This window comes from Erinaceus europaeus, chromosome 8 (genome assembly GCF_950295315.1).
Source record: "Erinaceus europaeus chromosome 8, mEriEur2.1, whole genome shotgun sequence".
Taxonomy (NCBI): Eukaryota; Metazoa; Chordata; class Mammalia; order Eulipotyphla; family Erinaceidae; genus Erinaceus; species Erinaceus europaeus.
This window is the reverse complement of record NC_080169.1, coordinates 22,875,468-22,887,037: the sequence shown is the minus strand read 5'-3', so window position 1 is coordinate 22,887,037 and position 11,570 is coordinate 22,875,468. Positions and strand designations below refer to the sequence as shown.

Genomic DNA, 11,570 nt, shown 5'->3' with positions numbered 1-11,570 from the left:
AGGGGATAAACCATCATTGTAATGGATTTTTAGTAAACTATCTCTGAGATAAGAGTCCTAAATCTTGGCAGTCTTTTTAGAGCACACACTTTGTGATTACACACAAATTCTTGGCTCCCCAGAGCCGTGTTGTAAATGGAGTGTGCTGTACAGGGCTGGGTAATAAGATACTACAGATACATTTGAGAGCAAGGTGCACTTTTGCTTTATTTATGAAGATAGACATGCTGGTTGAGGGCTTAATCACAGCTGATAAATCATTTTAAGAAAGCCTATTAGAACCATATGTTGATTTTTGCATTAATATAGTGTGTCTGTTTCTAGTCTAATAAGACAGACTTTTCTCTCATACTCTCTGTGCCTTTCCAGTATGAACTATTTATCTGTTTAAGTGGTATCACTTGTGTGGGAGCATTTATCTCTTTAAGAGGGACCATTAATAAAAGAAGGTAGAAGGAAATGGAGAGTGGAAAATTAGTGAAGGTGCTTATTGCAAAGTGTGCATGTGTGTGTGCGTGTGCGTGTGTGTGTGTATTTTATAGTATTGCTTTAAAAAAAAAAGGAAAAAATCAAAATACCAAGAACAGGAAACATCTCAATTAGAGTTTTGGAAGACCACGGGTTGGCCTTCACTCAGCATAAGGTAGTCATTTCAGTCCAGGTGGTTATAATACTAGAGTAAAAGATTATCTGAGTGTAGAGGTGTGTGTGTGTGCATGCACACACTGACATTTTGGTTACCTCACTTCTTCCCCAAGCTTGAAGGTTGCCCCAGGAACAGGTCCTAAGAGACTCTTTAATGAGAGCCATATTGAGACTCCAACTCTGAGCCAAGATCTGTTTATCACTAATTGCAGGGGTGCTCACAGATCTTTTCTATTATTTCCTGATTATACCCTTGCTCTTTTTATTATCTTGCCAAAAGCCAAACAGTAATAATTGCATGATTTATTGTTTATTTATAACCCCTTATACTGCTTCAATGGCTGTATTTAATAGGGTTTTTAAAACAGCATAATGTTTACTCAGTGACTAGATTTCTTTTACCTTCCACAGAGAAGTCATATTCTTGTGAATCTCACTTGGCATTCTTCAGAGTTCTTTGATGGTGTGCCTTCTTCAGAATATTGTTTCTGATCATCTAAATGGGATCTGTTTTTTGGTGCACAGAGAGAGTTTGTATGCCAGGAAGATGTTTCAGGAAAGGATATTAATTTATGTTTTAGGATTCTGTCCACATTGGGCTATATGATATGACTTCTAAGTTTCTTTCCAACTCACAGTTTGCATGACTCTCTGCAAACAGAGCTTTGAGAGAAAAATAAATGAAAAGCCCATTTTATACAAATGTAGACATGGGAAAAAGATGACACCAAGTGTTAGAAATCAAGATTATGAACTAGTAATAATTAAAGTCACTTAAAATTCATTGGATGCCTGTTGTAAAATAATCTTCAGCAAGTTTTGTTTATACTATGTGCTGATTGTTATAAAAATTCAGTGAAATAGGTAGCTTACCTTTACTGTACAAGAATCCAAAGCTTAAGAGTTTCAATAATTTGCTGAAGGTCAAAAAACTAGGAAGATGGGGAGATAGTATTTGTATATAGAATTGTCTGCTGGAATATTTATGTGCTTCCCTTTGCTTCAGATTTTCCTTCTCCTTTCTTCATTTCTTTATAGTACATTATGCCTTTACTTGATTTACTTAACGAAATGCCCAGTGGAAACTTTGTAAATCATCAAACTGTGCTTCACCTCCATAAATATATTTAAAGTCTTGGCCTCACCTGTTCTGTATTGGATCTTAAAAAAAAAAATCCTTTAGTCTTCTCTAGGAACTCCAACCTCAGAGGTAGATTCTTCCATGTTCTATAGCTATGGCTGCAGATAGCAGAGCTATCCCTGGAATCTCAGGAACAAAAGGCAACCTATTTTCCATATGCATTGCTCAATGTCACCAAAAGCATGTCTGCCCAACTCACCAAAAATTTATCATTCCAAATAATGTATGCAGCAGTCCTCTCATCTCTGGTATTTTGAGAGCAATGTACTTTTGTTGTGGGACATTCATTATTTGTTTTAGTGATGGTTGTATTCCTGGATGAAATGATCACTTGTCACTAACACTAGAGGCTGATAGACTCATAGCTGCCTAAATGATTGCCTCTGAACAGAGCCTACTTCAGAGAATGTGTCTTGAATCTCTGAGGACACTGACTTTTAATTCAGGTAGAATTGGGTTTGATACACTATAATATCTGGTGTCATGGGAGCCTTGGCTGTAGGATGAAAGTTTTGGTTGGTATGCAAAATACAATCAGTGTTACATTAGATTTCTTTTTAATTTATTTTTATTTTCTTTATTTAATTGAAAGAGGGATACAGAGTGGAAGAGAGAGAAGGCTCAGAACACTGTTCATCCCTGGCTTATGGTAGTCCTGGGGATCGAACCTGGAATTTTAAAGCCATAGACATGAGTCTTTTGAATAAGCTTATGCTATTTCCCCACCCCTGAAATGTTTAATTTTAAAGGAAAGCTTTGCTTTGAACCATCTTTCCAACCTTAACATTTATCACTGGAAATCTGTCAATTCAACTGATTATGTTTTTACTGAGGGATTCCTACATGCCAGGTCCTGTGCTAGATGGACCAAGTACCAATGCCACATACTAGTGGTAGAACTTCTCTTGGGTACATGGGAAAGTTTGGTTTTCTTGATGGTTTCACAACTTATTTTTTTCCCATTTTTTTAAAATTTATTTTTCCTTTTGTTGCCCTTTTTTTTTTATTGTTGTTGTAGTTGTTGTTGTTATCGTCATTGTTAGATAGGACAGAGGGAGATGGAGAGAGCAGGGGAAGACAAGAGAAGGGGAGAGAAAGGGAGACACTTGTAGACCTGTTTCACCGCCTGTGAAGCGACTCCCCTGCAGGTGGGTAGCTGGGCCTTGAACCGGGATCCTTATGCCGGTCCTTGTGCTTCATGTCACGTGCGCTTAACCCGCTGCACTACTGCCCGACTCCCAGTTTCACAACTTCTATGAGATTGTATGATCCAGAGAGATAGTAATGGCTTTGGTTGTGGCAACTCAGTTTAGCTACTTTCTTTCTATGATCTAATCCTGACTTAGTTTACCAGCTTTCTTCCTTTGTGTCATTTTGTCTGGTTTTTAACTGTAGAAAAATAGAGTAATCCTTTGTTCTCTAAACTTCCTTATGACTTCATCGCCTCATTATGTTTTCCAAAATGGTTTTATCCTCCTGGAACGTCTTCCTCTTCCCCTCATTCTGATAAGATGTAACCTACTCACAAAAGACCCTGCTAAGTACCTCCATGAAGCCTTCTCTGGTTACCCCTGCTGGATTCTCACACATGCTGATAAATCACTACTTTGGGTACCTTTAACTTGCGTTTTCTTTATTTGCTGCTATTATAACATATGGCTCTATGTTATAATTAAAATTAAAAGGGGGGAGCTGGGCGGTAGCACAGTGGGTTAAGCGCAGGTGGCGCTAAGTGCAAGGACCGGCATGAGGATCCCGGTTCGAGCCCCCGGCTCCCCACCTGCAGGGGAGTAGCTTCACAGGCGGTGAAGCAGATCTGCAGGTGTCTGTCTTTCTCTCCTCCTCTCTGTCTTCCCCTCCTCTCTCCATTTCTCTCTGTCCTATCCAACGACGACATCAACTACAACAACAATAAAAAGACAACAAGGGCAACAAAAAGGAAGATAAATAAAATTACAAAAAAAAATTAAAAAGGATTTGGCTGTGGTGAGGCTTAGATTGGATTTAAACAATCAAAGCTGTATTAGGCAGTACAGTAGTACTGGATGCTATATTTTAGGTACATCAAAATAAGCAATTATCAGCAGGGTAAAAATAAACTAGTCTCATAAGTCCATAAATTAGTTACCAAAAGTTCATTCCCATGAGATAAACATTTGTTATCAGAAGTATAGGTTACTCATTATGGCTGTAGAGGAGTCCTAGAGTTTACTGAGTTAACTCTAGCTGAAGTTACTACCTCAGTTCCAGAGCAGCATGGTGGGTCCTGGGTAACCTCAGCCAGGATCCTTGTGAGCAGGAGAAGAAGCAGATGCCAAAAGGGCTGGACTTCCGGCTGTCTGTACTCAGGTTCATTGGATCCACCCACAATCCCTTGTGCATTTGTGCAGATCTTAGTATGATCTGTTGCCAGGTTGATGTCAGCCATGTGCTGTGTCCAACTTCCTATCTTTGGCCAGTATACTGCATCACAACTCTAGTTCCCCCACTGAACTCTGAGTTATGTTATTGCGTACACCTGTCTGTCATTCCAAATACCATGACCCTATACTTGTAAGAAGCTCCATGAAGAATTATTGGAATAGGCTATAAGTGATCATGAGTGAGTGAGTGAGTGAGTGAGTGTCATTATGCAGCAAGGTTACTTTGTTTTCTATGAAACAACATGATTAGAGTGTCTTTTACCTCTGAAGAGTTTTGTCTTTCTGGTTGGCTGGCTCTTATCTAAGTAAAGACAGAGAAGGCAAAGAGGCAGAAAGAAAGTATCAAACTTCCTTCTATGTGATGGACATCAGGCTCAAATCTGAGTCACCCACATGGCAAAGCAGCACACTATCCAAGTGAGCTATTGTGCAAGCCCATCTTAAAGTGTTTCAATAATCATATTCTTTTCAAGAAGTTTCCAAATTCTGCTCACAGAAAAATATTTAAGATGGCCAAAGATTAAAATACTAAATAGCATCATTATCAGTTAATAGCTATGCTGTGTAGAGAATTTTGAATGGGAAGAAAAAAGCTTTACATTATAAATTCATCTATTCAACAACATTTTATATGTTTGTGTTATTGGGATGCAATAGGCTATCACCCAAAACAGGAACAGTTATAATAAAGTGTGGCAATATTTTGTGCTATTGTAATAGAATAGGGCCAAACTAATCTAAATATTTTTTCTTAACTATGGTGTGTGTGTGTGTGTGTGTGTGTGTGTGTGTGTGTGTGTGTGTGTCTGTGTGCGCGCGCTTTGGATATCAGCAGCAGATTTTAAGTAACCTAGGATTATCAGCCTCATCTTCACATCTGTAAATGGTGATGAAATTATTTCATATTGCTTTTATTTATTAATTTTTGCCTCCAGGGTTATTGTTGGGGCTCAGTGCCTGCACTACAAATCTACTGCTCCTGGAGGCCATTTTTCCCTTTTTGTTGCCCTTGTTGTTGCACTTGTTGAAGTTGTTATTGTTATTGTTGTCATAACTGTTGTTGTTTCTGGATACGACAGAGAGAAATCGAGAGAGGAGAGGAAGACAGAGAGGGAAAAGGAAAGATAGACACCTGAAGACCTGCTTCACCACTTGAGAAGCAACCCCTGAAGGTGGGGAGCCAGGGGCTCAAACCGGGATCCTTACACTGACCCTTGTGTTTTGTACCATATGCGCTAACCTGCTGCGCTACCGCCCAGCCCCATCATATTGTTGTTGATAAAGTCTCATACATAAAGTACTCTAAGTTATATGTAATATATGTTTATATATATTTTTCCCCCAAATCAGAGGCTACTGAGAATTTAATGCCAACGCTAGGATGTGAAACTGAGCAAATCCTCTATGCCCATATTCTTTTACTGGATTTCAGGCGGTAGCTGTGACTCAGAAGTCCCTTTCATCACTGTAATGGCCCAACTAAAACCTACTAAAGGTTTTAGTTGAAACTCAGAGGTAGATTTTATGCCCATGTTCCATACCCAGCAGCAGATAATCTTTCTGTTGTTACAGGTGATTCTTACATAAATCAAAAATCTCAGAACTTCTCCAATATTTCCTTTCACCACCCAGGTAATGTAGTATACTCACTATTTATTTTGAGGAAGGTTTGACAGATGTTGGCTAGACCAACTTCCAGGTCAGAAAAGAAACGTTCAAGAATGATTTATTGGAGCAATATAATACAAGTCCCCGCAGGAAAAATAGAAATCAAACCTTAATATATTTAGAGCACACTTATTTGTTTCTCAGTTGCTTAGTCATTAAATTGTGTATCCCATCTGTACCATCCCACTCTGACTTCTCTGGCATTTGAGTATCTTTTTGGGGAGACATGCATTTTACAGTGCCTGGGTGTTCAGCATGCCCAACTTTTAGTTACTGTAGAACATGGCTGGGAAAGAAAAATAAACCATTTTTTTAAAAATATGGAACGCTTCACAAATTTGCGTGTCATCCTTGCGCAGGGGCCATGCTAATCTTCTCTGTATCGTTCCAATTTTAGTATATGTGCTACCGAAGCGAGCACGAAAAATAAACCATTTTTAATGGCTGATCTGCCACCATACCTGAGCTCATGGTCTCATCAAGATTGATCTGATTGGAGAAAATAGTTTGCAACCACTTGGACTGGCCAGACTGGAGAATTTCAAAGTCATCTGTGCAAAGGAAAAAAAAATGTTGTGGCTTGCTTTTTGAAATATGGGGTCATGAAGAGACTATGAATCCACATTATCTGGGAACACAGGTCCTGAACTACATAGTTCAGTTATTCTTCCATCCTTCAGTTGTTGCAAATGTTATAGACCTAGTGAGGTCCTCCATTCTGAACTTGTGATGTCTAACTCACTTGGACTTTCTTATTTATTTATTTATTATATGTATTTATTTTCCCTTCTGTTGCCCTTGTTGTTTTTATTGTTTTTGTGGTTATTGATGTCATTGTTCTTGGAAAGGACAGAGAGAAATGGAGAGAGGAGGGGAAGACAGAGAGGGAGAGAGAAAGATAGACACCTGCAGACCTACTTCACTGCTTGTGAAGCAACTCCCCTGCAAGTGGAGAGCCAGAGGCTCAAAGCAGGATCCTTATGGAGGCCCTTGCACTTTGTGCCACGTGCACTTAACTACTGCACTACTGCCCGACTCCCCAGACTTTCTTACTCTTGTGGCAGCAGGCCCTTAGTATCTGAACTTCTACTTTGCATTTTTTACCAAGAATGTGAAAACTGTGAATGCTTATCTGTGTGGTGCCAGAATGGCTTTGTTGCCTTCTAGTAGGTGAAGGATGAGTATCAAGGAATTAAAGCTGAACTATGTCGCGTACGGTGGTCCTTTCGTGCAAATCTGACTATTTTCAGGGAGGCACACCTACATGTGCTTTTCCAATTTCCAAGAACTAGTTCAGAACCATTACAACCACAAATATTATCATCCTTTTGTAAATAAAAGCTGAAAGAGTGACTTCCTGCCCTAGTGAGCTCCTGTCTTTCCTTTTGTAGTATCACATAGATATCTGATTACAGTTTGTACCCAAATGCCTTCCCTAGACAACTATTCCTGAGAAATGGGCCTCATCAGAGACAAGTGAGTAGATGTGATTCATGAGAAAAGTCAACAGATTCCTGATTCTTCTATAGGAGCCACTCTAAAACTCTGTTCTGAAAAATAAAACTAGTTTTCGTAACTCCATTATGTGACTTTCTGGGTTGTGTTCATAGGGCCAGCTTGCCCTTGGAAGGAGCTGAATTCAGTATTTCCAACCCAGAATGCAGGAAAGTCCACTGATGGAAACTCAGTTGTTAGCTGCTCAGGCAAATCCTGAGGCCCAGGGAATAGATGAGATGCTGAGGGTGGGGAGGGAGCCTTCCCAGCATGCTCCTTGCAGGGGGCCCTGTTGGCAGACAGAAAAGGGTGGGTCAGGAAAGTAGGAAAGGAGTGAGGCAAGGGAAAAAAGTCACAGATGTCCCAAGTTTCCACAATTTTATCAGGAAATTTTCCATGACTCATCTTGAGACTTTTCCCCAAATTTAATAAGATAAAACCACTGCCCTAAGTATAATTAAGCTGCAATTACTAAGAGCAAGAGGGTGGTGCATTTTAATCAACCTTTTTACTCCCTCATCCATCTAGTCTAAAATGGGAAAAATAAAGAATAAAAATAATTCTCTCTCTCTCTCCCTCCCTCCCCCCTTCCCCCTCCCTCTCCCTCTCCTTCTCCTTCTCCTCCCTCTCCCTCTCTCCGTCTCCCTTTCTAGCCTCTCTTTCAGCCTGACTCACACTGCTCCATGGCCTTCTAGCTGGGAAAGCAAAACACAAGGCATTCCAGAATAATTTCCTCCCATTCAAAAGTAGTGAAATATCAAGGGTCACAGCCTGAACCTCTGCAGAGGGCACGGGCATCTCTCCAGGGCTCATAGAGTGATGATTCTTAGGAGACATAGTCTCTACAGGGGTCCCAGTATTCCCAGTGAGAACTATAGTATGATTTCAATGGATGTATTTTCTCTAGAAGCCACACTCTCACTTCTGATACTGATATCTTCAGCCTCTTTATTAGTCTTAGTGGCCAGAGCTTCTTTTCTTGGATACAAAAATCCCCAAATAAGTTACTACAACCTGACTTTCAATACCAGGTCTTAAAGAATTTACAGCAGGTGAGAGCCAATGCTTTGGTCAAGGCATCAGAAAAGAATGATAGCCCTACCTTTTCTTTCCTATCTTATTAATGACTGGTAGGACTAGAACCAGACTTCAGGCTGAATTACTTTTTGTCCTCCAAACCCAGAACCAGAGTTTTTCCCAATACACTCATGTGAGGAAATAGAGAAAACTCTAGCACACAGAAGTCCTGGCCTCTCATGTCATCATGTGACAACAGCGCCTGGCTTTGCTACATTTCCAATTAATAACTCCAAATAAGGGAAGAAAAATAAAAAAGTAGTGAAATTAAGTGGTAGGCAAATAGAGCTGAAGGATTATGTGTCTTTGTTTGTTTACTCAATATGGCTTGAAGGTAAGTTGAATTTTTTTTTTTTTGTCATCACCGGGGCTTAACCACTCTGGAATTACTTTTATAGGTTGATAGGTAGGTAGGTAGGTAGATGGATAGATAGGTGATAGACCATATCATCAAACCATCTCCAGTGCAGTAGTGCAGTAAGCACGAGGCTCAATCCATATGGAAAAGCACATATGGAAAAAGCAGCACACTATCTAATTGAGCTATTTTGCTAGTTCTAATTCCTACACACTTTGTCTTGCTTCTTATGTGTTAATTTGCCAGAAAAAGTTTCCTTGATGGTGATGGTGGCTTCCTGAGCACCTACTGTTTGCCAGATGTCTTGGACACATTATCTCTTCTCCCCATAAAAGGCAGGCGTCATCACTTCTCTGAGGAGAAATAAAAATGTACTGATAAGAACTGAAGCTCTGAAATACAGCTACTTCTTTTCAGTCATCCAGTGGCAGAGCAGGGACTTAAACTTGAGACTTTAGTTCTGAAAGTTTCTTCTCCGACACTGGAAGGAGCAATAGAGAATTTTATAGAAACAAAAGGAGTTCCAAGTTGCTGTTACTGCTTTTGAATGCCTCTAGACGGTCACAGGCACCCGACCTTTGTTTCCTTTTTCTATCCTGGATAAGCAGGATCATACTTGACCTGGAAGGTGTTGAAAGACCTGCTGCTGTGTGCAGCTCATGCAGAGGGACAGGGTTTGCTGTTGCTGTGACCTGGGAAGGTGCTGTCGTCCAGCTGGCCCCCTCTCCAGCTGCTCAGGGGTGGCTCAGGCTGCTGTCCAGAGCACTGAGCCATAGCCAGTGCCAAGGGCTCCGAAAGTCCAAGCAGGAAACTGTGACTGAAAAGCTGAAAAAACATATGATCCCATAAAAAGATGCCTCTAGGGAAATAAGCCATTAGTCAGCCTTATTTATTTATTTTTCCTTCTCACAGCAAAGTTCAATGCATATGAAGGAGTTGTGATTATCATATAAAAGGCTATGCAAAGTTGCCCTCCCTGGAAGATGCTGAAGAAAACTTTACCCTGGCCCTTCTCCACAGTTAGCTTTGTTTGTATTCCTCAGATTCAAAATCCTTTGACCACAGTTGTGAGGGCCTAAGTCCTAGCACAAGTGTGTCTCAAAATAAACAAGCAGAGCTGGAACTCTCCAGAGTCCCTTCTCATCTCCACCCTCACTTCTGTCTTTTATCCTGTCTGATGACAGAGGCAGGAGGAACAAGGTGGTGGTAGCTTTCTGAAGACAAGAGCCTTTACAGGGAAAATGTACTTTATGAGCTTAGGAAATATCTTGTGGTCATGAAAAAATAAAAAAATAATAAAAATTCTTCCTTGTTGGGTGAGACCAGGAAACCTTGACTGTCTACTCTGTGTTTTTACCAGTTTGGCTTGGGAATATACTTTAGAGAACTTCACTTTTTTAAATGGGTGACAGAAAGGAGACACAATATAATCTTTTGAGGAAAGCCTCATGGCTCACCCATGCATGTGAGACTCTGTGCTTCCTAACAGAGATCTTCTGGTCTAGTTTTTAATTGTTAGTCTTGTTTTTGCCATCTGAGTTGGTTTCATAGGACTTCTATAGCAAAGTACAGAATGGCAGACATTTACTGTCTGGCAGTTTTGTTGATTGGCAGTTCAAGATCAAAGTATCACTAAGTGTTGATTCCTTTTGAGAATCTGTCCCATGCCTTTCTTCTCACTTTTGATGACTTGCTCCCTGACCTGTTGATGCATTGCCCCAGTCTCTTTTGTCATGATGATATGGTGTTCTCTTTCTGTATATATCTCTGTTTAGATTTCCCCTTCCTGGAATGACACTAATCATATTGGATTGGGAGCCCTACAATACTCTATCATCTTGATTAACTACATCTACAATGTCCTTATTTCCAAACAAGGTTGCATTTTGAAAATACTGTGGTCAAGGTGCCAACATATAAATTTGGGGAGGGATGCAATGGGACCCATAACACTATCTCACAGCAGGATACTGTACTGGTACAAGTCCAAAACTCAGGGTCAAACTGTTCAAATCCCAGATTTTGCCAATTGTGCAATCCTGAGGAAATCACTGTACTTCTCAGCTTTGGTTTTCCCATCTTCTGCATAAGATAACAAAAATAACAGTACCTACTTCAGAGGGAGGAACAAATGTAGGTTTTAACTTAGAAAGGTATTTGGCACATAGTAAAATTAATTTCCATTTTAGAACAGATAGGGTGAGAAGATAACACTTAGGACATAAAATATCCATAGTTTGAAATTTCCGTTTCTATTTTTACTTCTTAGTAGGATAACCAAAACTGAGTATATTGTAGTGTACCCATCATAGGCCAAAGTATTGAGAGGTAGTTCTCCTCTTCCCTCTCCTCTTCTTTTATTCTTCCCATGCCCTTGCTCTACTTCCTCTTCTCTCCTTTTCCTCTTTCCCTTTCAGTCTTTTTCCCTTCCACACTCCCTTCTTCCTCTGCAACGAATTATTCCTTTCTGCGATAAAATATATATGTAAACATTTGTGAGTCACAACAGGTCAAATTTGGGACTCCAATATTTGCTTTTGACACAAGAGGCCTTTTTCATTTGTTTGTTTCAATTATCTTTTGGAGACCCAGATTCAATCCAGTAAAGTAAATCTGTATCTGCTTTGTGTATTGTACTATCCTGGTGACTTCTGGGAAAAAGAATCCCAGCTCAACAGTGCCTTGGGCCCCAGGGAGAGGAATTTCTAGTAGTTGAAAAGAGGCATTTTGATCCAGTGGCCCTTCATATTATCTCTTTATCCAG

The 11,570-nt window shown here is 40.1% G+C and overlaps 1 protein-coding gene and 1 non-coding gene across 6 annotated transcripts in view; one reads left to right on the top strand and one right to left on the bottom strand.

Moving 5' to 3' along the window:
- Positions 1-11,570, top strand: part of CREB5 (cAMP responsive element binding protein 5) — a 502,318-nt gene that overhangs the window by 132,347 nt on the left and 358,401 nt on the right. The window lies entirely within an intron of this gene.
- On the bottom strand, positions 6,192-6,298 carry LOC132539999 (U6 spliceosomal RNA). Its single transcript, XR_009551284.1, has one exon. It is a non-coding gene; the product is annotated as a U6 spliceosomal RNA (small nuclear RNA).